Source organism: Aulostomus chinensis, chromosome 16 (genome assembly GCF_037954235.1).
Source record: "Aulostomus chinensis isolate RoL2024-O1b breed Wild chromosome 16, RoL_Achi_v1.0, whole genome shotgun sequence".
Classification (NCBI taxonomy): domain Eukaryota; kingdom Metazoa; phylum Chordata; class Actinopteri; order Syngnathiformes; family Aulostomidae; genus Aulostomus; species Aulostomus chinensis.
The window spans coordinates 26,294,419-26,320,278 of record NC_141335.1 but is presented as its reverse complement, the minus strand read 5'-3'; the positions used below and the strand labels follow the sequence as shown (position 1 = coordinate 26,320,278).

Genomic DNA, 25,860 nt, shown 5'->3' with positions numbered 1-25,860 from the left:
TATACATACACATACACACATATACATACACTGAAATATCATACATATATCTGAAAAATGATATCAGCTATTTATACAAGCTCAACTGAGACAATATGGTGGTTGATAGCGACCTCTGTGGCCACCAGAGGAACTACAGGTTTGACCTCCCCAGATGCCTGTATTGAGATTTGTACAGATATAAAGATATTCATCAGTCCAAATGCCTTAAAATATAGAAGCTTATTCCAAAAGGAAACTAAATATTGTACAATTTCATGGTTTACAGACAGTAAGGTAATATATGGAAGTCAAACATTTAAGGAGCTGAAAGGAGAGGAGATTTTGGAGTTGGACTCATGACATCAGTCGTGCAGACATCCTTCTTATGGCCCTGGTTGTTTAGTCAGCAATGCACAGCACAAGAACTGCAGGAAAAGTCATTTTTTATTCAGTCTGAGCAAAATATTTCCATACCCTGCTCATCTGCTAGCAAATAGACTTTGACCTCGCAGTAACTTTTGAGATGCCTAGCAACTAGGCAGCCATGTTCATAAACCCAGGTTACACTGAGGACATGTGACCAGTTAAACTGACCCATATAGGAAATATCCATTTATATTAATGCCTTCTACTCCTCTACCAATATATATTAATGTAGCATATAAATTTCTGTAGGTATGTGGGCGGGCGTTTCATCAGCATTCTCCTGGCATTAACTGGAGCTTGTGTTAATTATTCATCATCCTTTCAGCAACTGATGCACAAAATGCAGACTCATAATTTTGTTGTTCTCTTTATCTATATGGGGCATAATTACTTTAAAGTGTTAGGTAATTACAAATAAGTTAATTGAGGTAAATTACAGCCATAGCTGCAATGGGAAAGCGTTAGTCTAAATATTACCTCTTAGGCTATTTTTTTTCCAAACAAGCATCCCCGTTTATCACTCGGTGCAGGAGGAATTCGAGGCCCCAGCTCGGGAACACGGGTGCCCTTGATTCTCCACAGGTTGCGTGTGAACGGCACGATGGTGTCTGAACGTCAGCACGATCAGTTCAACTTCTGCTCTCAGGCACCACCCAGCACAGCAGCAGTGAATTGGTTCATATTCTTAATATTGTGCCCCCCCCCCCCCCAACTGGCTGTTCTCTTTCGCTCTTCATGCTTTTACCTAGGCAAGGTAAAGGACTGCCGTTCCTACATGAGCCATGTAGCAGGAGGGAGGCGGCGTCACAAGGACACGCTGCTCCCAGTGCCACTCATCCTGGTATCTTTATTAACAAGCATTATTGTTCGGAGTGACATGTTTGTATCAGAGAGATAATGGAACCCCCACCCCCCACCCATAGGCACCAGGCATTTTTACTTTCTACAAGTGTGTTTGTCACAGTCGTACACTGATTGTGATTTGTAGTTGTTAACATGATGGGGCAGATTGTTTCCGTCCCACATGAATTCTAATTTGGTATAAACTGCTCTAATCTATGAGGTAGTGATTAAATACTGGAGCTCCTCACAGCCTCTGCCTATTCATCCTCTACCCCCATGATGATTTCCATGTGGAAGAAAAGCGTGCTTCTCTTTGTTCAGGAGGTTCTTTGTGACAATAAAATCTGTTAATGAGACCGAGGTGCACAAAAAGACACTTGGTGAGGACGAACAAGTCAAAAGCTAAGTGGATGGTTTGAACGGGTGAGAGTCAAAGACGCTGGGACACGTCTCAGTCCAGTTATCCAGTGGTGCATGCAGGTGGTGCTACGAGAGCTCCGGGACACATTTTCTCCCTCCTGCTTTGCCTCACTTTTTCCATCGAATGCAGAAGTTCTAGCATCATTTGTCTAGCAGAAAAAGTCCCAGTGTGGGGATTAGCAAAGTTATTCCTGTAACGTACAATTTGTGAAAATATTGCGGCAAAGCAATAAGACAGAATGTAGGTTAAAATCGTGCATTCACTCATTTTTGCGAGGGAGTTTTTGAATAAATTCTTTTTTCACTGTCCTGAATGGAGGATGAATAAGTGCGGCAGGTAGCACTACAGCAGATAAGCAGCCGCTGTGAGATGTCTGAGTGTAGGATGTGTGCCGATACCACCGCGGATTATACCACAAGCTCATTTCCATCCACACTACAGCTGCACAGTTTGCCGGCAGTGAGGAAACGGAGCCAGACTGAGGCTGCATATTATTACACTCGCTGCATAAATGCTGCTTACAAAGATGAAAATCAACTGGGACTGCAGCCAAACCTTTGCACCTGCCTCAACTCAAACATCAAACACATTTGAGTTGGCAGGCGTGAATATTAGATAATAGCGAGCAAGATTTCGGAGCTCTGGCACCTGTAAGATGTTGAAAGTGACACGTTGACCAGGGCGCTCAAAATAATCACCAGAAAGATGATCAGAAGAAAATGCAGTGCCTCTCGTTTTGGGTTTTTTTTTGCAAATACTTTAATAAATGAGGTATTTTCACTCTTGAAACACCTTTTTGCTTTTATAGTGTAACATCAGATCTCTGACATTGTTTTATTCTTTTCATAAAACATGAACACGCATGATAGAACAAAGTCACAGAGACTTTCAGCTTTCATCGTTAACGTGTCGAGTGCCACTCAGTCAAGTGTCATTTCATGCAATAACCACATGCAACTCTCCTTCGAATCATCGCATTTCATTCTTATTATTGCATCTCTTACTGACAGGTTTTACAGCTCATTATCTCAGAGACTTGATATCATGACAATAACAGCTCGCATCATTCAGCATTTTGCTTAATAAACTACACCAATGATACTCAATACAGCATCAGAGTCTGTTACAGCCTTTTTCTGACACTTTGCACATGCTTAACATTCATGGATTGAACCGTGCACAGAGACAGACTGGGACACAGACGACCGCTCCGTGATGTCACGTTGCAGCTGTTTCACATCTGTCTGCCACGGTGCTCTCACTCAGAGGTGGGAGGATTCAATCATTCAGATCATTTTGTTCCCTATCGCAAAAACGGTGGCGTAGACACGTCACAGAGGCCCGAGTTGAACACTCCATAATTATCCTCCACTGAGTTATTACGAGCATCGACGCAGTGAAAATGAAATGCAACCAGTGATGGAGTTGCCACCTCCCTGGGGGAGTGTCTATGGGTTACCTTTAGATTACGTGAAGCTTCAATGTTGTGCATTTTGATTTTTAGAGAATAAATCATCAGTGTTGGGGAGTTGCGAACAACAAGTAGTCCAGCCGCATTCATTTTTCACATCTTATGTCAGTCTCGTTCTGTTTTTATTCAGTTCAATAACATAAAAGAGAGAGAATTCATTTTTCCTGTAAATTTCACTTGATATTGCTTCTTAAATATACAGAGCAAATTGGGTCGACTCCGTATTTTAAGGGACGGTTGGCAGCTCGAGTTCTAGACCTGCAAAAGTGTATTTCTCATTGTCATTGTTTGCTTTGCAAGATCATTCGCTTTTTCTTGCTCAAGTCAGAAGCCCTCCTTCTGTCCTCATCCTGTTATTATCTCAAGAAGTCTGGACGGTTCAGACATGTTCAGAATCATGAAACTTTAAAAAAGAAAGGGGTGTCGAAGCTAATTAGCAAATTAATGATCAAGCTCGCCGTTTAACAAAACCTTTTTTAGAACATAAGTAACTTCTATGTCTTGAATGACAAAAACCATCAGCACCAACTCAGCTAAACGAATCCTGGCACAACTAACACCTCTTTACTTCCTGTTTCAGGAAACAGGAAGTAGGAAGTGATAAAGGCACGTAGGTCTCAGCAGCCATTTCTTAGTCATGCCAGATTGTTCAAAGACTATCTGACGCCATCCTGCTTTTGGCGCCATGGAAATCCTTTCCTGTAAGTGTGCACTTACTGCCAGTGAAGCCACGGCTCATACTAGGAGACTTGCGCGACTGTCGTGTCCAGTAAAGCACCTTTGATGGTTGATGTGTTTGTGAGCAGGTGCTGGAGTCAGCCATTTTGATTCCTTCAATGTTTAGCACACCAGAGTCTTGATGTAAGCTGCTTGGTGCTGTAGAAAGACTTTGTTGTGTTACCGGATCTTTGCTGATTTGGTTGCGGTATCTACAGCAGTAGTTGATCCCAGCGCTCGTGAGCTTGGATACTGGGGTTACAGTACAGTCCAGTACAGTAAACCTGCAGTGATCACGCTGTATTTTGTTCTTCCAGTTTCACGCCGTGTTCCCGTCATCCTGACTCTCGTGCCCTCTGTGAGCGGAGGCCATCTATCGAACTGGAGGGTGGAGGAGGAGTTGTTGTTACTGAGCGTTTGCGTCACGAGGTGCATATATTTAGTCTGTGTTTCACTTATTTCATGTTTCACTGTTAGAAATACATGAAGGCAAATAATTGTAGGTTTCAAGATCATAATACTAGATTTAATTTCATAGCAATGGCTGACAAGCGGTAAGGGAAATATTGTGGGGATAAACAGTTCCATCAAAACATCAGTACAGCTCAATGAAGCCGAATGATCCCTCTCAAGCTCGACTGGATAAAGTCAAACGTCTTGTTGCAGACATCAATCCTGTTTATGGCTGTTAGGCTGCAGGATGTTTTCTTGCTCTGCTGTTCAGCTCAGCCCCTCACAGCCAACGCTTCCAAGAGGACGGCGCAAGAGCTCAGGGCCAAACAGCTGCCTTCTGCAGCCATGCACGCATATGATTTATGTGCACAATCCACTAATGCTAATAATGCTCATTGTTTATCACACAGTATGCAACCAAATGGTGATTATGGATTCCAGAATTACAGGTAAACATCAAATGCTGAAAGAGGAAGCTGAAAAAGAAAAGTGTGTTCCACAGAAATAGCCTCAGATGACCCCATTAAAGAGGGAGGCGTGGAGCTGGGCTTCCTCCACGACGCCAGTGTCCATTTGCTGCTTGGACAACTGCTTGATCCTGCTTGTAAGCTGTTTTGACATGGGTCAGCTGCAACATGGCTGCATGCCCTGAACTGAACCGCTCTCAAAGGTGCAGGTGGATTATTCCAGATGTGTGCAGCCGGAGCTCATCTTTGCAAAGAAATTGGCCGAGGGAATATCTCGCCGAGGAAGCCAGAGTAACAAGCTCCATCAAACCGAATGAGCTAACATCCTTTTCATGATCTGAACCAAGAGAGTAAAGCCTTGGGTTCTCATTGTTGGAATAGGCATTAACAAGCTGGGGGATGAGGGAGGCGTGAGGGCAGAGCCAGGTTGAGGAGCTGCAGTTCTGATTGACCCATAATTTTAGGTTTTGAGGTTGAATTTCATGGTTGAGCTCCAGGGTATGTAAGAAGGAATACAAGCATGTAAGGAATATAGGCCCATAAAAGGACGACTAAAATAAACTGCTTTCATTTGTGTATTTCCATCATGGCTTGAAATTAACTTCTTGGCTCGCTTGGCAGTCTAGCTGGTGAAGTTGAACTTCCCACTCATGTCTTGGTCTTGTCAAGCGTATGAAGCATATAATGATGCGTCAACCTCGAATCCTTGACGCTGTGGGATCCGTCGTATTCAGTTTTCAATCAAAAGAGGAACAAATCAATGTCCTGTGATTACGAAGGTGCAATGGCAGAAAAGGAAGGAAAGATTACGGCCTCATGACTCAAGTCTGTAGCTTTAAAAGATTCAGTTTGCCTCTCTGCCATACAAATGTTTCTTTTTAGTTGTTCAGCTATTTTCTCATTGTTTTGAAACCCAGAAAGTGTTTGTGGATTACTGATCATCTGGCTGGATAATCAGTCCTGGATTATACCAGACGGCGGCCTGGGGAGTTTGTCTGTTTTTTTAGACAGTTTAGCAGTTGTTAGCCATCAGTCCCCGTTAGCTTCCAGCTAACTATGCGTTGCTGGCTCTTTCTGCACCCTGGAGTCACAAAGAAGTGATGCAGGAGGGAAAAACCATTTTGAGAGCTCAGGACTCCTGCTGGTGTGTACTGGGGAGGACCGACCCAACGAACCCCCAAGTCTTTTATTCAAGGAGTCTAATTTACTTTGAAACAACTGTAGGTTATACCGTTGTAAAAGTCTCTTATTTAAATCTATTGACTTAAACACAGCAATGTAAAATTAGTTTTTGGGTTTTGTTTTTTTTTACAAAGTAGTTTCAAACTACAAAATAGAATTGTATCGAACTCAACAACGCTGCAGTCATAGGTCGGCCATTTTTACTTTTCATTGCAGGTCAGCTGAGACTCTCTGAGCTTCACATGAATCGATTTGTCAGTCTTACTTTGTCATATCTGTGTTCTGCTCTTCTCGTTAACATCCAACATTTCCTGCGACGCTTCAGCCAAGTTCTCTTTCTGCTTTATAGAGAAGGGCCTCGTTAGGTTCTATCCATTTCCTGTCATAATCCCGCTTATATAACGTCCACTGGAGCAAGACCCGATCCAAGCTCCAGTCTGCTCTTACTCCTATCATGCAAATCTGCTGGAGAACAAAGGCGTGATCAAACAGTTTTGATTTCAAATGACCCCAACTTTGATCAGGACCCAAAATCCCTAAAGCCGACATTCTAACAGGCAATTAACTCTCTCTGCCCTGCGGTTCTGTGCAGCATCATCAGAAGTGGTTGGATTCAAAATGGCGTCTCCCAGTGGGGCAAGCTGGAGGAATGTAGAGATTTTCTTGCGCCTTCTCAATGTTACATTAAAGCCATCACAGGGAAAATGAGGTGAGAGGGAAATAATGTATACCAGAGGAGGGTCGGCGAGGCCGCTTAATGGGTGCCATGGTTCGTGTTGAGCGAGAGGCCCTGCTGATGTGGATGATTGGTCTCATGACAATGATAGATGCTGCTTCCTGGAGCCTTGCAGGGTCCTGCTGTGCTGCCTGTGACACTTGGGAGTCCCACTAAATGCCTGAGCCCATGTCAAAGACCTACAATGAAAGCCTGAGGGGAATGTAGGCGAGGTAATCCAGTGACACACACATCCCAACAAAAGTTTTACAGCATGGGGGGGCGACAGGGCGTCGGTGTTCAGTTTGTGCTTTTAATTGCCAGATATTAAGGAAAGATGTCAGAGAGAGCAATTAATGCAGCTTTGCTAAATGCTCTACGATTCCTGCATGATAGAAATGTTCCCATGGCCTCCTTGTGATCCCTGGACTGGAATTCCATAATGTGAAAAGTTCCATTCTCAGCTGTCTTCCATTTAGAAATAAGTCCTAAAATCATGTGTCTGACAGCCATTTTAATCACATAATATAGAGCAATAAGAACTCCTAATTGGTACTTATCTTCCAGGTTTGGTTTAATCAAAGTTCCCTATGCTTGTCTAAACCTGTGAGAGGAACAATTAAAGAAGAGGGTTGGCTGAAGGGGGATGTTCCAAACTCATTAAGATGCCACAGATACCTTCAGCAATGGCGGACACAATAGCACGCCGTGTAATAGGAGACTACAGAAGAAAGATGGATCTCTCCAGGAGTGAAATTTTACAATAATTGGTGCAGATATCTCAGCTCTCCAGTCCGACCAGGGGCCAATCTGTGGGTGGCATTTCATTATAGCGACAAGAATTGTCACCGTAATGAATTCATCAATGCTGGAAAGATAAATGGCTCAACAAGCAGCTGATGGGGGCATCTCCCCAATCTGATGAGCAAAGTCTCCTTTTTCTACATTGTCTTCTTAGAGAAGGAGACAGAGATTTGGACGCTGCAACTGTAGGAACATCTTTTCCTATTAAGTGCGTTTGAAGTATTGGCAGAAACATTAGACCTAAACTGGAGCGCCGCCCCCGTACGCGGACACACGAAGCGTCGTTACGTAGACGGGAACTCTCCACGTTGTTCCGTGGCACAAGATGAACGGCATAAAATTCTCTTTTCGTACATAGTCGTGATTTATATATCCTCATTCTATATTTTTCATCTACAGTGTTTTCTTGGTTGTGTTTCCTGTGTACCTGCACGTAAACAGACATGTACTTTTATATATTTACACTTTGTATTATCTATTTAGTTGTAAAGGCAGGTAGAAATTCTGCTGGAAGAAAATCCTAAGGAAGAAGGTGAATCTGTCAAGTGGTCAAATACGGTGTTGTTGTTTCTACGTCACATTGACTTCCTGTCAATATCTGATCCCATACTTTAACGATTATTTCTGTTGTTATTTGAATGTATCACTGGGTGACACCTAATCGTACATTTCAGAATTTCATCACTACATTATTTAAATAACATAAAATATGATAATTCCGAGTGTTTTTTATTCATTTGGTGTCTGATGTAGAAAAGGAAACTGCACTGATATGTTTTGCAGAAACTTTTGAAACTGTGCGCCAGACGCGTTCCCATCCTCTGTCAATTTGTGAAATCTGACTCCTATTTATTTCTTCTTATCAAGAATCGCTGCCGGCCAACTGTTGCAAGTGGATGGTTTGATGAAATGGGACTTAATCTTTGGGGCGTCTGCAGAGGAAGTTAACGTTTGCAGTCCTAAGTAAAGACAACAGCGCTCCTCTCGCTGCCTCTCTATTGAAAACAGCGTCAGCGAGAAGCAACGGTTCAAAGTGGGATTTCGTCTCTGAATGTGAGATTTTGAGATGTGTGGAGGAAATGGCAGTGCTTTCTGTGGTTTGTGGTTTTATCTGGATGATCGACGCAGCAGCGTGTCGGCTCCTGCCAGGTCATAGCACGTAATAAGTCAGCTGAGATCAAGAACGAGCTTCAGTCTGAGGTCACATGGGAGACAATCACACATCCATTAAATGCTTTTCAGAGGGGAGGAAGTGCTGCGCTCCCAAGGTAGCGGTGATTAAAGTGTGTTTCCGGACGGCTGGCCCTCTGCAGCCGGGGAAGATGGCGTTCTGCCGTTCCGTGATGCTCATTAAACAGAACGTGGGCTGGTGTCACTTTGCTGAATTCAACGGCCGCGTTCCAGTGCGTAGCAGATTTCAGAAAGATGACCTGCACTGACGACTCATCTGCCGCTGTCCTGCTCCACGATAGTGAATCCACCAATGTGAGCCACTGCAAATAGAAGTTCCACTGTTGTTGTGGATTACAGTTCTGTTCTTGCGTCTTTGAGGAGGGTGTGACGCGCACTCAAGTGCAACCACGTGAAAGTGAAGGACAGAGTTATGAATTATGTAGGATTCAAAAAATATCTTGCTGACAACAAAAAACAGACTCCTTCAGCAGGGCTTCACTGCAGCAGCTCCCAACTCCGCAGGAGCTCCAGTAAGCAGTCGTTAATAAATTAACATTACATTTTCCTCGTCCTCACTTACAAATGTATGAGTGTAGAGCAGCGACCACAACACTGCAAAAGCACTTGACTTCCGTCGCATCTTTTTTCAACTGTCGTTCATGACTGATGTCGTCGCTCACAGAGGCTTTACAAGGTTGTGCCAACAGCCGCTTGATTGTGATTGTTTCGTGTGTACGAGAGCGGCGCGCTCTCCTCCAAAGCCTCCAGAAGTCAGACTGAGTTTGGGGGCTGCGCTGGCTTGTTGTCATGTGTGGGGAGAGAGAGCAGCTCCCCAGGATGCTGCAGTAATTACATTGTCATTTCCTGCATGTGTGGAGCTCTGCCTAACTTCTGCTGCACACCGTGTATCTCAGCTGTTCCAAGAGAATGACTGCTAATCAGCCAGGAGTGCACGCTTACTGGAAGTGTGTTCCCGTGAATATGTACGTTTATTTGACAGGGACAGTTCTTGAAGGTATTATTACCTTGAAATGAATTGCAAACCAACCAATGAGTAGAACTTCCAAGTAATTTGCTGTTGTTGTTTCTTGCTCTGACTTTTACAAGATAATGGAGGATATAACATGAAGAGACTGGCAATGAGCAAATGATACCAGTGATAAACAAGGTGTGAGTTAATTGGAGTAATTAGCTTCCTGTTGTCCTCGCCCATGTGGGCTGCGTCTCCCTACGCTTGGATGGTCCTGAAGTGGGGTTGTCCCTCTCCAAATCAGAGAAAAACAAACAATTGACAGGTTTTAATTCACGATTTCTCCTCCCTCCCATTGGCTGCCTTGCCTCATTTAGACCTCTTCTCATGTTGTTTTTCTTCTTCTATTGTTGGCCACAGCTCCTGACACCGGTTCAGAATCCTGAACCATTCAAAACAGAGTTTTCACACCGCAAACGAGCTGCACCGCAGTTCGTCTCGACCCAGACTGAGACCAGGACACAGAGGTCTGAGGACACGTTCCCAGCTGCAGGGCTCATTTGGACCGGACTAAAATGCCAGATGGTACCAAGCACGGTAGGTATGAGAACACCTCTAGTTCGTTTGCTCTGGTCTGAATCAGTCGACAAGTCCATTCATTTGGGGCTGAAAAACCCAAGTGAACAGGACTGAGTCTTCCAAACCATGTTAGGTGGGGGTGACGCACCCATGAGCCAATAAACCCAAAAGAGGAAGGCTGTGAGAAAGCTCAGATCTGATTGGTCCAGAGTGTCTGGGGCGGAGCAACGTGTCGATGACTTCATGTTTGTGTTTCCAAATATGTCGGCCTGTTACTACAAGAGCATACTGATAATACGGGCTTCAAATTTGAGCTGTGATTCTGTCATCGCCAAGATATTTGAGTTAAACGTGCAGAGCTGACATTCTTGTAACCGACTGCAGACGCAGCTTTGAACCTTTTTTTTCCGCTCCATAAAATTAGTGTTTAGGGACAAAGATATTTGCTTGTTATGGTTAATTGTTCTCCCTGTGGTATTTGGGGCAGCCAATTATATTGTCTAGTGAGAGACATTTATATTTCCAAAAGGTCACATTGCTCCAATTCTTGCACATATTTATCAACCAGTCGCAGTCCTGCTCATAATTAATCAGTCGGTGAAGCACAGCCTCAAATCAGACTCTCATTTCTGAGCAACTTCAAAATGTTACATTCTTGTGTACAATAATTACATGAAGCAGCGTGTGAGTTAAGAATATGTTGACAATTGCTGAGGGCAATTCTGTCATTTGTTCCACAATCCTCCATCATTTGATTACAGCGAACAAGAACACTTCACTTACAAGCCTCTTCATGTAAAACGGCTGCAATTCATGATTATTGTCAGGCAGATCAATAACGCTAACGTATCCAATTAGCGTACGTCTTGATGTTATGGTTCAAAACCTTTATTGGGGGCTTATTAAACAGCGATCAGCGTGTCTCGCCCTCTCGGTTCCCTCGGCCACAGTCAGCAGACCACATCATTCGTGACTCGTCCACATCCTGACGGACCAAAGTCAGCATGCATGTGTGAGCCATCAGGAGACGTCGTACATGGAGCAACAAACCCAAATTCACCATTTTAGCATGTTAGCATTCTTTAGCAATAAATACAAAGCAGTAATGAGGCTGAGAGCGCTGCTGGGTTTCAGTGCCTGCATTATGGGCCCAAATAAATCAATATGTTACCCATGAGGAGGGGACGAATCCTGATGGGGCCGCTTGTGTGAGGAGCAATTGTTCAGCGATTGCTCTGATAATTACTGTGACCTTTCAACAATGTCCATCCAAAACTAGTGTTTATGCTCCCAAGCCATCACAAGCTGCTTTGACTCTCCGCCCACTCAATGCACTCAGAGTGGGACATTGTAACGAAGACATCAGCATCTCGTTCTCACGCATCCTTCAACTGCTTTCATCTCCTAAAGAGCAATAGAACAGCGAAGGAATGAGTGGACTTAAGTGGGCGCTGCTGACGGTGCCGTTTTGAGGAAAGTTTTCCCTCAGACGCTGGACGTAAGGTCTGTGTTAGCACAAGGTTAGGACGTTTTAATGTTTGGGTGTACGGCATGGAATGTTGTTGGATCCATACTTGAATATTTTGAGGTGTTAATGTGTCTCGAATAGACTGAAGAGGTTGAACATCTCAACAACCTCTGTAGTCTCGTGTAGACACTCTTTAGCTACCGCCGTATTCTAGACACCTCAAAGCTCTCAAGCGTGGATTCAGGGAACACAGAAGCGGGTTGAAGGTGGGTTGTGCTAACCAAGCATTAGCTTTGGACTGCTAGCGACTGCTTTTTAGCCTCAGAAATCATTAAAGTGGTTGATTTATGACAGCGTTTATTACAGTATTTTCTTCAGCAATTCGTAACTCGCTATCGAGAAGCACGGTGACGCTCACTGAAGCACTTCATCCTGATTTAAACCACCAGCCCAATAAAGTGTTGCTCCATTTTCATTTGCTTCTGATATGTAAATTGTCACTTGAGTAGCATTCAGATGTGTTGACTGCAGCGTATCTGGGTAGACGTTTGAAGGCAGGTAACTTCACAGCACCTGAGCTCCGGTGATGAAAGCCATCAGTCCTCAGGGTGGGTGAAATTATTCAGCCTCGTCTCAGGCAGGCAAATCTGTTTCTACATTAGACACATGGGTTTAGTTGCTGCCCTGTTAACTTAGTGGCTGATGGCCCCAGGCAGGATGCAGGCTCCACGCCTATCTGTTGTCCTCTCAGTAAGCAGAAAGCCAGTGAGAGCAGCTCAAACTGGCAGCAAGGCAAGAGATATTTTCTGCAGAACATAGTCTCCTGGAGCAGAGTGAGTGGGAGTGAGCTGTCTGTGCATTTCAGAAGATGGTGGCAGCGTCTGAGTGCTCATTCTGTCATTAGGGTAGAGAGTGAAAAAGCTTTCACAACACCCTTGTGGTTGAGTCACTGATCTGCGAGCCATGAAGCAGCCATTAGCACTCAGCCCAAATAAAAGCAAATAGCAATTTTACCATTATTAAAGGTAATGTCAATAACACTTTCACTCCATCAATCATCTTAATCACTGTGCCAATTCCACATCCAGCATCCTTTCTCTGCCACTCAGATTGACCTTAAATACACGGCAGTGATGGACTGGATGAAAAGGTTGAGGGAAGGGTTGGAAACGCAACCCACATCTCTACTTCAGAGCCGCGCTCAGCGCCTCGGAGCTCTGTGCACTTCTAGCTGGGAGCGTTATTCTATTAGCTGTTCTAACATCTACTAACCTTTCTGCTCGGCGAACTTCCAAAATAATATTAGCAATTCCATGAGCATTTCTCCGCTCTGGTATTTTTTGATATCGCTCTTGAACTGGTTTCAATAAACCATTTCAGGGTCAGATTAAAAAGCAGTATTATTTTCATACAGATAAAACTGCTGCAATTATTGCCAAGAGGAGAAAATATGAATGTGAAGGGCCAAAAGTTTTTTTCCTGGTAGTGTAAGTAATTGATACTCTTACTTAGATAATTACACATACAGTATATTTCAGCTGATCTGTCTGCTTTCCCTCTGCCTGAGTCCGGCCAACTGAGGAAGAGCATCTCTAAATGAGAGTGTGTGCTGTGTATCATCAGCTAGCATCAAGATGTTAGCGCCCATGGCTCCTCGCCACCCGGCAGAGGCAGCGCCCCGGCCAGCAGCTGGAGCAGTCCAGACCCGTCCTCTACACTCCCGCCTGTCTGGGATTGATTGGATTTTTTTGTTTTTAAGATTTGTCATGCGAGGGAGACGAATGGCTCAAATGTGCGATTGCTGGCATCACAGCAACATTTCAAGCCCTTTTTGTTTGAGGACTTTGTTAATCAAAAGAAGTTTTCACAGCGAGCGAATATCAGACGCGCGGTTTCAGATCCCAGCAGCGATTTTAAATCCCTCGTTTTTCTGATCAGCAGTTTAGACTTTGATAATTCAGATGTAGCCACAGTTTGATTTGCTGTGTTCCACTTTGCTTTAATTTTCTTTAATGCGATTGTTATGACTTGAATTCTGATGTCATCATCTGGAAAACAGTGAGAGACAGAACCTGTGAATCAGAGAGGACTCAGCCTGAAGGATCTGTTCCAGAAAGAACTGTTGTTCAGTTCACTGTTTGGGAGTGAAGTATCATTATTATAAGTATTCGTATTAGTATCGGCATTAGTTTGATGTCCTGGCAATAATGATCTGCTCAATCAATTCACAACGGATGAAAAGGGCAGACTTTTTTTCAGTGAGTCATCAGAGTATTTTTTTAGGCTTGGTGATCGGGACAAAATAAAAATACTACAGTATTTTGGACCAAATACTTTGATATTGATATTATTACAAATTGTACAGATGATTATTGGTGCTGCCACAAAATATGAATACACTGAGATTTTAGCAATAATCAGTAATGAGGACACGATGGAAGCATGGAGACTTTGAAAGACGAATCGTTCTCATGTCCTCGCGTCAGAGGAGGAACTTGGATTTCGGACATAAATGGATAACTACATAAATGGTTGATTATGATAATGCCGAGCGAGGAAGTACAAGCAGGATCTGACAGCTAAAGCAGGACGGCTGTATTTTGGGGTAAGAACTCAAAACACTTCAGCCTGAGCAGGAGTGAGCCCCTGTCCTGCGTCGCTGCTGCTGCAGGATAAACGATCAGAATATTTACTGCATTTGCATGCAAGACACAACTTCCCAATGTTAACAATGCCAGGTCATACATCAAAGCACACAGTCCTTGTACATTAAGATGGAGGTGTGTGTGTGTGTGTGTGTGTGTGTACTTGCGCGCCAGGCTGCTGCTTGCTAAGTAACGCAAGCACAGAGAAAGGAATGATTATGCAATGAGCTGCGTAAATCTCCCTGCGAGCACAGATGCAGAGGATGTTGCTGTCTGTGCACATCGCGTCTGATGGGTAAATGGGTCAAAATGATTTCAAACCCTCGAGAAAACATCCATTTTTTCCTATCCCACACCTCTGAGGAAGGATATTGATTAATAAAATAAAGTCTCAAGGGCATGTTTAGTGGTTATAGCTCTTTATTGATATTATTATTGATAACAGCACAGATGCTGCATATGGAAACGCACCCACCAGGTTTCCTATGTATTTAATGAAACGTTGTGTCCTCGGGTATAGACGCTTCCTTGCGTGAAATAGAGCGGCCCGTGGTTGAGATGCACCAGAAGCTAGGAGGAAACCTGCACTTGATTCCTGCCTACCTTTGAAGTCCAGCTGAAACAGCGGTGCGCTTTAATGTGACTTGATCACGAGCGAGGTAGGAAGTGTGGGAGGATTCTGATCGGAACACTGGAAAGTGGCTGGATCGTGTCATAACAGCGATGGGATAGCCACCGTTGTTAGGGAGAGCGTGGAAGCCCCTCCTGAAGTGGCTGAAGCCCTCAGAGACCCCACCCCCCTCAGCTTCGACACGTCTGAGCCAGGGGTCTGCAATGAGGGAAGGACGAAGCTTTGACGTAGCATTAGACTGACAGACGTCACTGCAGCTCACACACCTGGTTGATGGATGCATGTTGCTTCAAGCTTATGGACTTCAATAAAAAATGCAGAGAAAGTTGTTTTGGTTAAATGATGTTGAACAGGTGACGAATGTCACGTGCGAGGGTAGAAAAGGTATTTTGTTGAATTTGCCAGTCAGTGTTACAGCAACGCACCTGACATGTTTGATGTTCAGTGCAGCCCAGAAGCATGAATAACAAATGACTCGTGACAGCAGAGCCGCGACCATTGAGGCTACATAACGGAATGTAATATTCGACCAACCACGACCCAATTATTTTAGGATGGTGATGAGAATGATGTCATCAGGTGTAACAGAGGGACAGCTGGCGAGACTGCAACATTAGCAACATTGCTACCCTGACAGTTGGGTTCCTTTATTGTATCAGTCGTTGAACTGCCTCCACGCTCCCTTCGAGTCAGCTGACCTTTGTCACTTGACACAGACATCAAATACTGAGGATGCCTTCTTTGGCCACGCCCTTCTTAGAAAACTCCAGCCCCTGTATGCTCTGCATGTTTCATTTCAGCTGGACTTTCATGGAAACAGGTGAATCAGGTGGAATTGAAACAGGACATGGGTTCAATCCCAGTGAGGGAAAGAAACGAGACCAGACAAGAACCGCTCCTGCTTCTGTTCTTCAAACATCAGTGCAGCGTTAAATTGACTACCGCATTAGTTTGTAATTTTAGGTTATTCTATATTCAAAGTAAGCAAACATTTTACGGTGCAGACATAAGAATATGAATAGTATATTGTTTGAGGCACCAGGGGAAATATAACAAATAACCTGCAGCGCGCGCACACACACGCACACACACACGCACACACTATAGAAACAGGATATTACATCGAAGCAAGCAGTCTGCTGACTAAGGAACCTCCGAGCCAGCGGATTCTCTCAAGGCTCACAAACACACAACTGAACCAGTTGAAGAGCCTGGCTGAATAACCAGCGGCTGTGGAGAGGAAGCAGCTGAAGCCTCAGTAATAAACACGCAGTTAAACACGACTCTGGCACCTGAAGTCACAACTGCAACAACAGAATTCACGTTGTGTTGGGCACACGTATCAAACACGGACCTCACCAAACATTAAAACTGAATCCTTTACTCCCGTTATGCAGTTTGGTTTATATGATTGTCCTTCTTTTTGTTTCCAGCTCAGTTTGGTGGTGGAGCACGAACTACAATAGTTGTGATAGTGAAATTTCAGTGTTGTCACCCATCGAAAAGAAACTGCACTGATGGACTTGAGGGCCATGACCCCTGTGGTGTCGCCGGGTAGGAAGATATGCTCTGTCCAGCTTGATTCATGTCCTGGCCACTCTGAGTCACGGCGAGTCCCCATCCAATTACCATCCTATAATATATCAGGGGAATTACAGCGCCACTGAGCAAAGTCAGGAGCGACTGGAAGACACCTGTGGGTAATGGACAGTCCTGGCATTTGGTCCAGCTCAGACCAATCACAAATGATTCAGCTGAGAAGGCTGGGGATGGGGGCCAAGTCATGTGATATGTGGGTCAAAAGGAAGATGTGCTTCACCCTTTTCTGCTCCATGGTGGCAACACTTTCATGCTTTTTCTTTAACTGGAAATGAGAAAGAGATTTCAGTGTATGAATCAACTCAAGGCTGTGATTTTGTCAGCTAATGGGAGGAAATTAATATTTACGAGAAACTGAGCTGGAATGGACTGAAGAGCAGGTTGTCATGAGCGTGTGCATTTGTGTGTGCAACTGCAGACGTGCCTTCTCACGCTCGGAGCTTCCACCATCCAAGCTCATTTCAGAGGTCGGTTGAGTGATAGATTGATAGATTATAGATTTCAGAGCTTCTTCACAACTGAACATCTCTGAACTTCTCCCACTGCAAAATGGCTGGTAGAGTGAACAGCAAAACTGCATCCGTGACAACAAAGAGGAGCTCATCACACACGACTGAATATTTAATATTTTGGCCGTTCAGTGTTCAGGTTTACTTCTGCAAGTTCGAGTGCAATGCAGAGGAAATGTGGCAAAGCAAGGGCAAAATGCAGAATAGCCCCTACAGCCAGACAACAACACAGAGCTGGGCAGCAATGTTAATTCCTTCCCAGAGCTGGTTTGAGGTTACGGGTGACTGCTGGCATCCTTCTGTTGTTGCATTGAATTCCATTACAGAAAAAAAGCTCACGCTGGAACAGAGCAAAACAAAAAAGGCAAAAGCTGATGCCAAAAAGTTGTTTTGCAGAGGGTTAGAAGGGGCTAACCGGCTATTAAGGAATGCAATTCTTAATTATTCGAAGACTCCAGCGTTGTGGGAGCTGGGGCCGCGGACGTGCTTCAGGTTGTCAAGGCACCAGATTCTCATCAGACCTCTCAAACCTCTTCAGGAATTTTATTGGGTCAAATTTAGCACCAACATCCATCAGACCCCAAGGTCAACTCCTTGGATTTGGAGGTCAAAAGTAAAGGTCACTGTGACATCACTGCCATTCTCAGGAAGGACAGCTGCTTCGCTGACGTCAAGGTCAGCGCGTCCTAACAAAGCATGTTTTTGGCCAAGAATCATTCTTGGACTGGACAAAGTTTCAAATCAAACTCTGATAAGAAGAGTGATGTTTTTTTTTTTAATAAGCAAACTTTCAAAGGTCAAGTGTACGATTATTGAGGCGGCCATTTAATGTTCTAATTAAAATCAACATCTGTCAGAAGTTGATCCTAAAGTGAGCGGCTTCTGAGTGGTGATAAGGCAGCGGGACTCCACCGTGACAAGGCTGCTGCCCCTCCTGTATTTGTGACTCAAGGATTTACTACATGGAGCTGCACTGTACCACCTCTGCGGTCCTGTCTGGGTGGGTCTTGGGGGTAGGACCCAGGACAGAGGACGCTAGGATGTTCCTGGAGGTTACGAAGCCAGAAAACTCATCCGTTTCGACAGGTAGTGACATTTTTGCTTCCCTGGTTTTCCAGTGTGGACAGAAACTTTCATGAGAGTGCAGAGCTCAGTAACTGATACGTCTGGTGCTTGTGTGATGATTTATGTTTCGCCAGCTTTGAGGATTTTACATATCTCTCTTAGGACACTACAAAGTTTCATATTTGTAATGTGGTGCCTCTGACTGTGTAGCTTTTCTTAAACTAGCGTGAAATCCATCAGCCAGCTTTCAGAATAAAGTTTGTGAAAACAGGTTTATGCTGTAGTGGTTTAGAATATTACATATCTTGCTCTATTTATGGTCACAGAATTCCAGTCTCGAAGTCTATCTCCTCAATCCTATTGAGGAATTTAAGATAATCCATTTTTTTCAGTTTATAACAGCTACAACTTTAAAGCCGCTGTGGACTTAGATTCCAGTATTCTGTGAGTGACTCGTGCAGCTCTGTGTGCAGTGTAAGGTGTATTGTATTCACCATATTGTTGAATGAGGCCCGGTGTGTTTTGTCATTCTCTGTTGTAAGGCAGAATGATGGCAGCTAAAGAATTCTAATAGTGTTGTCATGGAAACAGGGTATTAAAAATAAGTGGAAAGTATGACCTCGTCCTGGTGGGAATGTACTGTGTTGGCATGCCAAAAGAGAGATGTACAAATATGAGAATACGTGCAGCTGTTGTTGTCAGAGATGAAGCGCAGGTACTTGAAATTCTCAGTACAGACTGGACTTGTAGGACAGCACAGAACTGATCTCTGTGTAAATGCTCTGAAGCTGGAAATAAACTGGATTCACAAGCACACCAAGTCTGCACCAGCAGCCTGGCTAAAGCCACGGTCAGGTCGCGTGTACACTCCTACTCTGTGTTGATGCGACGTCTTTCGGGAGTTTATTCAGATTCACCACAAACATCCACTGGGACACAAGGCTGAACTGTAAAGATTCAAAAGTTGAAGTTGTTGTCAGCGCACATACAATCTCAAACACCTCGAAGGAACCTCCTGATTCTACTCAGGTATCTGCTGGGACTGGAGGATGAGCTGAAGAAAAAGTGAGGGTCAAAATCATTGGAACAGACGCACGTCGCCCAGCCCAGCCTGACCGTCTCCCCTGCTTATCCCGCATCCGCAGTATTTCTAGCTGGTACTTTTTGCTTGCACATATAAAAAGCAGCTGCTAGCTTTCTCACCTGCATGATTGGTGCGTTGACTGGGCCTCAGATGAAGTGACCTTCACCTGGAAGTTAAATTTCCATCAGCTATCGCCAGGCCAGCCAGGTAGTGTTTAATCCCAGTCTTCCTATAATCTGGATTGGGAAGGTTGTCAAGTGTCTGGAGTGTAAATGTTAATGCAGCCATTGTGCAGAACCTGTGACTGTGCGGGACATTTGCCCTCTAATCTCAGAGCTCAGCAGCAGTTCGTACCGACTGTGAGCTGACTGACTCCTGAACACGGGTTTTATGTGGGCATCAGGTTGATGATGATGAGAGTTGATGATGATGATGATGCATCAGCATCAGCATCATAAGGAGCATCAGGCTGCTGAACCTAAACTCTCAAATCATTTGATGCAAACCCTGGAAAAACACACCCATTTACAAACTTCAAAAATTGCTTGAGTCAGGCAGAGGAGTGCCTCTATTGTAAGTCATTACAGCAGAATTGTGTTTTCTACATTCAATAAAAAACTAGGCTTAACATAATTCCTAAAAGGAATCTTCTCAGCTTTGCTTTTTTCATTTGTTATTTTATTTTGTGCTGCAAACTTTAAAATAGCTTCTAAGCTTCTGTTGCGGCACGACATGTTGAAATAGAAAATATCAAAGTCTGTTGTTGCTTTGTGTTGCTTAAAGATCATTATGGCAGCTGGAAGTGTAACATTGCAAATGAGGACAAGAAGAAAGAATTTACCTGAAGACATCAGAATACATGACCGTCCCAAAGACATTCTCACTGCAGACTTGGCATAATCCCCATGAAGGATACATTTATACTCATAAGGAGAGGTTTTTCTATCAGAACCAAAAAAATCCTAAATACATAGTGGCATTAACATTCTAGCACACTTCATGGGAACTTCCAGCCTTCAAGACACAGATGGTGAGACGGAGGAAACCGTCCTCCATGGACAAGCGCTTTATCCTTTAACCTACTTGCCTCGTAAACATTTTTTTCAGAGACCCTGAAATCTCACTGATATGTGATGCAGCAGGTACTTGATGGTGCTGTTAAAACAGAATATCATTGCTTAAGGCAAGGTGACAGGGATAATAATCTGCCATCCTTTATGTTTAATATTTAAATCCCAGAGGTAAAGGCGGAAGGATGGGGTGTCCTTGTTTCAAGCGGCCCTCCCCCCCTCCTCCCAGCCAGAACATCCACATTCAATTTTCATAATTGATAACACTCTTTAATTTATTTATTTTTTGGTTATTGTCATATTTTACATTGCCTGTTTATTTACTGAACCCATGAAGCAACGGCGGCCATCTTTGTCTCTGATGACACGTGCTTTCTGTGTAACTGGTAATCTCCACGTATGTCTCAACTCACCAACTTCAAAATGTACAGGAAGCCAATCATCCCCATTGACATTTTGCAGCAGTTTTCAGCCACATTGTGGACAGTGTGGTAGTGAAAACTAGCTTACAGGCTACAAGTGAGCTCGCAGGTTTTGCTTCCTCTGCTTTTTTTGTGTGTTCTGTGCGGAACCTCCACCTCTCTCACCACCAGCTAATGACTGGGACTTTCTCTCTATGTGGAATCACTGAGATCCAACATACGTATGTAGAATTACAAACACATAAGTGATACATTTCCTTTTTGACATCTTAATTAGCTGTGTTTTATTCAAACAACCCTTAAAAATAAATCAGTAATGTTCTAAAAGTGAAACTCACAAAAGTATAAAAATGTGTACACCTGAGCTGCATTCAGTGTCTACCATAGGTGGCAAAATGCATGCATGGCATGAGAGATGAACTTTCCCAGGCCAATCAGGCAGGTCTAGCTTACGCTTCCACCGTTGCCCTACATACCCACCCTTCCTAACTCAATGCTAGTGCTAGCAGGCTAGGCTCATGCTCACTACCTGATTTACTTTAGAGCCTAACTAAATTCTTCCATGCTGCGACGTGTGTGCTCAATTTCAGCCGTGTCAGCTTAGGGCGGGGAGGACCACAGGGCTTCTGGTTTCACCATTCATTGTCAAAATAAAAGCATTATCAGGTGGACATCTGTCAGGCTGAGCTGGGAGGTTTTACACTCAAATGATGGTGGGAGCGCCTTGACACAGCATTCTGCTGTTCACCAGTCCCAAAACACACACACACACACACACACACACAGCATCTACTCCTGGTTTGCTGTGATACTGGCCATCAATAGCTGAATGCCTGTTTTCATTTAAATCTAAAGGGATGTTTGAAGGCGGGCAGCCCTTCACCTGGTCTCCCAGTGTTCCCTCTATATGTGCTTCCATGCCTCATATAGGCAGTGAAACTAGTGACGTGTTACTGGTTGGAGTTAAACGGTCATTGAGTTTCACTGCTTAGAACCCTGCACTCCTCCTCTGCTCATTATCGCTTAAACGGCAACAGGTGGAGGGAAATGTCTGAGCAGCTGCAGGGATACACGGGAGGGAACGATTCCTCCAGGTGGATGGATGAGCTGTTCGTACAGGCTAATGTTAGCCACCATGCGTATTCGGGCAGAGTCAGAGTCAATCTGTCCTGCAGTAAAGTACCATGAACACAAATGACTCCGCACGCGTCTGGAAGCAGTCCTGCAGTGAGCGGGCACACATGAGAGCAAGCAAGTAAATGTGCCTGCAGGTTGCACTCTGCGCTTCTATGAATGAGCAAATGACCAGAAGGGTTAGTTAGTTAGTTATTAATGTGCATGCAGTTGTATAAAGAGGGATTGCACTGGACGATGTGTTGGACTGTTTGGCGATTGTTGGTCGCTGTTAGCGCGAGCGGCCAGCTGGTGCTGGGTGGTCGCACTGTGTGCAGCTTCGTCCATGTACTGTACTGCTTCTTTAGAAAGCTTTTACACACAATCTTCTCTTGCTGTTTACCCGTATTTCTTTTAATTTATTCTCATTCTCTTTCATCACAACTGGTGGAGGCAGATGGCCGCCCACAGAGAGCCGGGCCTGTGCAGACATGCCTGGACTGACGGAGCCTCGTTGTGTCTCTCTAAACTACATCAGTGTCAATGCTGTGGTTCCCTTTGTGTCGTTTGTTGTGATTTGGCACAATAGGAATCCTTGATGGATTTGAATGTGTAGCTGTTCTGGTAACTTCTCCTCTTTAATGTGGCGCTCACTGAGCTGAGCTGGATGTCTGGACCGAAGTCAGTCACCGTCATCAGTGTAGACTTTGCTCAGGCTTCACTTATAAATGTGGTTAACGTGAAGGACATTAAACTGCACCTCTAGCACCGATGAGAGCGAAAACCGAGATTAGTATGACCACATGACGCGCTGCGGTTGAAGCGAGTCGACTCACAGAAACAAAGATTTTGACGAATGACTGGAGCAGCAGAGAGGAGGCGAGGTCACACCTGAGGCACAGGAAGTGCTGATTCACCTCTGCGACTCTCCGTAACATTTAAGGTGTTTTATTCTGAAGTTTTCATGGACGTTTGAACATTTTGCCTCTGATTCAGTAATTAGAGTTATTTTATCGGCCTGCATTATTCATTATTTTCACATTCTGAGCATATTTTAATTTTCGACATTCTTAACTGAAAGTTCTGCAGGTGCTTGTTGTTTGTTTCAACTCTTACACAGATTTGTAGATTTAATTGCTGTTGCCAAAGCAATATAATTTTTTTTTAAATGATAAGAGAACAAACTACAGCCTCTATATATGTGTGAACCTTTAACCGTCTCAGATTTTCCAGTCCAGGGATGTTAAGAGTGCACACTGCAGCATCACTCCCCACCTTCTGTTTAGTGAACACAAGCGTGCGCCGGAGTTCATTATTCAACCAGCGAGGGCTTGTGCAACAATCTAATTATATCTATATTCAAGAGGGATCCGGGTATTTCTCAGCGGGCTCCATGCAGCTGACTTTGTGTGCATAACTGTAGGCTCGATTAACAAGTTGCTGAGTCAGCACGTGCTGGGGTTCAGTGCCTGGAGCTTACAGACTCTCTAACCTACAGCAAGGTGCTACAAAGGGCTGCGACTCACCACTTATCAATTATCATCCACAAGAATATTGTCTGCTTGTGAATTTTAATGAATTCTTTTGGAAATATTCATTGCCAGTAGTCACCTTGTTAACGATACGTTGCACCTTTCTTCAGCTGCTGCTGCATCGTAGAGCCTGTAGATAAACACCAGAGTGCATGCAAACCTTTGCTATCATTAAAACATCATCAGTCTTAGCATCGCGAAAACAGTCTAATTAATTTATGGAAATGCTGACATTTGAATCAAATAGTATGTTGCTGATTTTGTTTTCAGTTGCATTTGGGCACCGCTAAATAACGAGCCTGTTTAAAACCGTTACATCAGCGTGACTTAGGACTACAATGAGGCGCTGCTGTTAAACTCTCATCTCTTGTTTAGTGATGAGGACATTTTAGGAGACTGCAATTAGCCGGACTGATTCACAGTCCCAAACACTTCCCCGCATGTTTCCAGCTACCTTTGGTCATAAGGGTTTCACAAATAAAGGTTGAGTTATATGAAGCAGTTTCTTAACATAAGCAATGCAAAATGAATTCTCAGCCCTGTATATGGTAAACTACAGGAAGATGTGGACTGATGAGACTAGTTTGCAGAGCTATATAGATAAATGTCTGCTTTTCTCTGTTATAGATTCTCATAAAAAGCTCTGAAGGTCAAGATTTCTATAGCTAATGAAGATACCTAAAGCTGCAGGAAATATTGCCAACGCTACAAGCAAAAGGGCAGCTCGTTAATCTAGTCACAGTGGGGAAGCAAACCAAATTCGAGGACTTAAATGCCTCTCACCAGGATAAGCATATAAGTCAAACTTTAAGGTCAGGCATGTGTTTCATGCTGTATTTTGATAAGAACGGTCCTCCTGTAATTGATCCTGATGACTTGAAAATGACTGATTTTGTCAAGTTTCTGTTGCAGAAATCTTGTTAGGGCAAGTGAGTATCCAGCATACACCAGGGAGAAATAGAACGAAAATGTGATGTGAATCCTCCTGTGAACAAACAATCAAAAAAGAAAGCTGTAGCAGAAGCCAGCGACTCTGGGAACATCCGTCATCTCGGTCTGTGCCTGTCAACAGGTGGAGCGGAAAAATGTCAGATCGTCTCAAAAATACATCTTGCATTATTAACTGTTACGGCGAGTATCTTGGCTTTTAAGTTTAAACAGGATTTGCAAATAAAGGCAGAGTTCATGAAATTACCATGTCCACTTTTAAAGCACCTCCACCTCCTGGCCAGCAGGTGTCTCCCTCCCTCCCGGTGCACTAAACTAGTCTCCTGAGGCCTCATTTATAAAACCTGGCGTAGAATCCATACTAAAAGTTTACGTACGCCGAAAAGCTGAGAAGTGTCTACGCAAAAAAGATTTAAAAAATCCGATTTATAAAACCGCGCGTACGCACACCTGCACGCACGTTCCCTTTATAAATCCCAGTCCAGCCGGAGAGTTGCGCAGCAGGATTTGATTCATGTCCCTCCCTCTCCACACCCACGTTCACCGTGTGGTCATGCAAATTACCTCATGAATGTGTTTTGCATGTAAACAGGCACGATGGAGCCACGGCATTTCACGCCCAATCGTGGCATCAACCAGACGAAAGAGGAACTTTTTAGAGACCGAAATGGAGGCGCTTGTTGATCACGTGGCGGCGAGACGGGAAACTGTCTTCGGCGGCCATTCAAGTGGAATGACCAGCAAACGAAGAGCCACTGAATGACACGCCGTGGCCACGGCGGTAAGCGCGGCTGGCACGGAGCGCAGCGTCGCCGAAATAAAAAAGAAGTGGTCCGATCTGAAGGTGGAGGCCAAGAAAAAAGTGGCTTTGCACCGCCGGAGCGTGGCGGCTACAGGTGGGGATCAGGAAACACTGAAACGGGCAGTGTGACACTGGTGTTCGGACAGACGGCTCCACCGCCGCTGATGTGGTGAAAGTTGGTAGATCAACATTGTAAAAACAAAAGGATTCAGTCACATTTATCTTTACACAAATCTGATACATTCTTGTGGAAGTTGTTCTCTTGCACATGTAGACTACATTTGTGAACCAGGCTATAAACAGCCGGATGGCTGCGATATCCCAGACCCGTTCGCACAGAATTTATTATTAATTTCTATTTCCTGAATAGAATAGAAATCTATAAATTTATATTTTTATTATCTATACTGGTTTAATTTTAAAAAATTGAAGTTAGGCCTATATTGTGATATGGCGGTCCAAATGAATAAGCATACCTGTCGGACAATTCCCCCTGGAACGAGCCCGTTGCCAAGAAACCCAACGTTGTCGGCACTTTAATGTGTGCTGGCGTGGTGCGGTTCCGGTGGGTTGGTCGCTCTAAAATTGGACTCAATTCAGCAATCAGATCCAAGAGCAAGGCTCTAAGGTAGTCTGAGAGGGCTTCTTAGCCAGTCATGAGCCAGGAAATCTTCCCGATCTCGGAACACCCTCTCCAGTCGGCTCCGTCCATTGGCATGGTCTTCAAGAAGAGCAAGTGCGTCCGTTGTGCCGCACTGCGCATTCCTAC

The 25,860-nt window shown here is 44.2% G+C and overlaps 1 protein-coding gene across 1 annotated transcript in view; it reads left to right on the top strand.

Moving 5' to 3' along the window:
- Nucleotides 1-3,747: 3,747 nt before the first annotated feature.
- Nucleotides 3,748-25,860, top strand: part of eys (EGF-like photoreceptor maintenance factor) — a 186,283-nt gene continuing 164,170 nt past the window's right edge. Inside the window, exons 1-2 of the mRNA XM_086179793.1 lie at nt 3,748-3,844; nt 10,045-10,221. The gene's annotated coding sequence lies outside the window, so the exon portion shown is untranslated. The remainder of the gene's footprint in view (nt 3,845-10,044; nt 10,222-25,860) is intronic.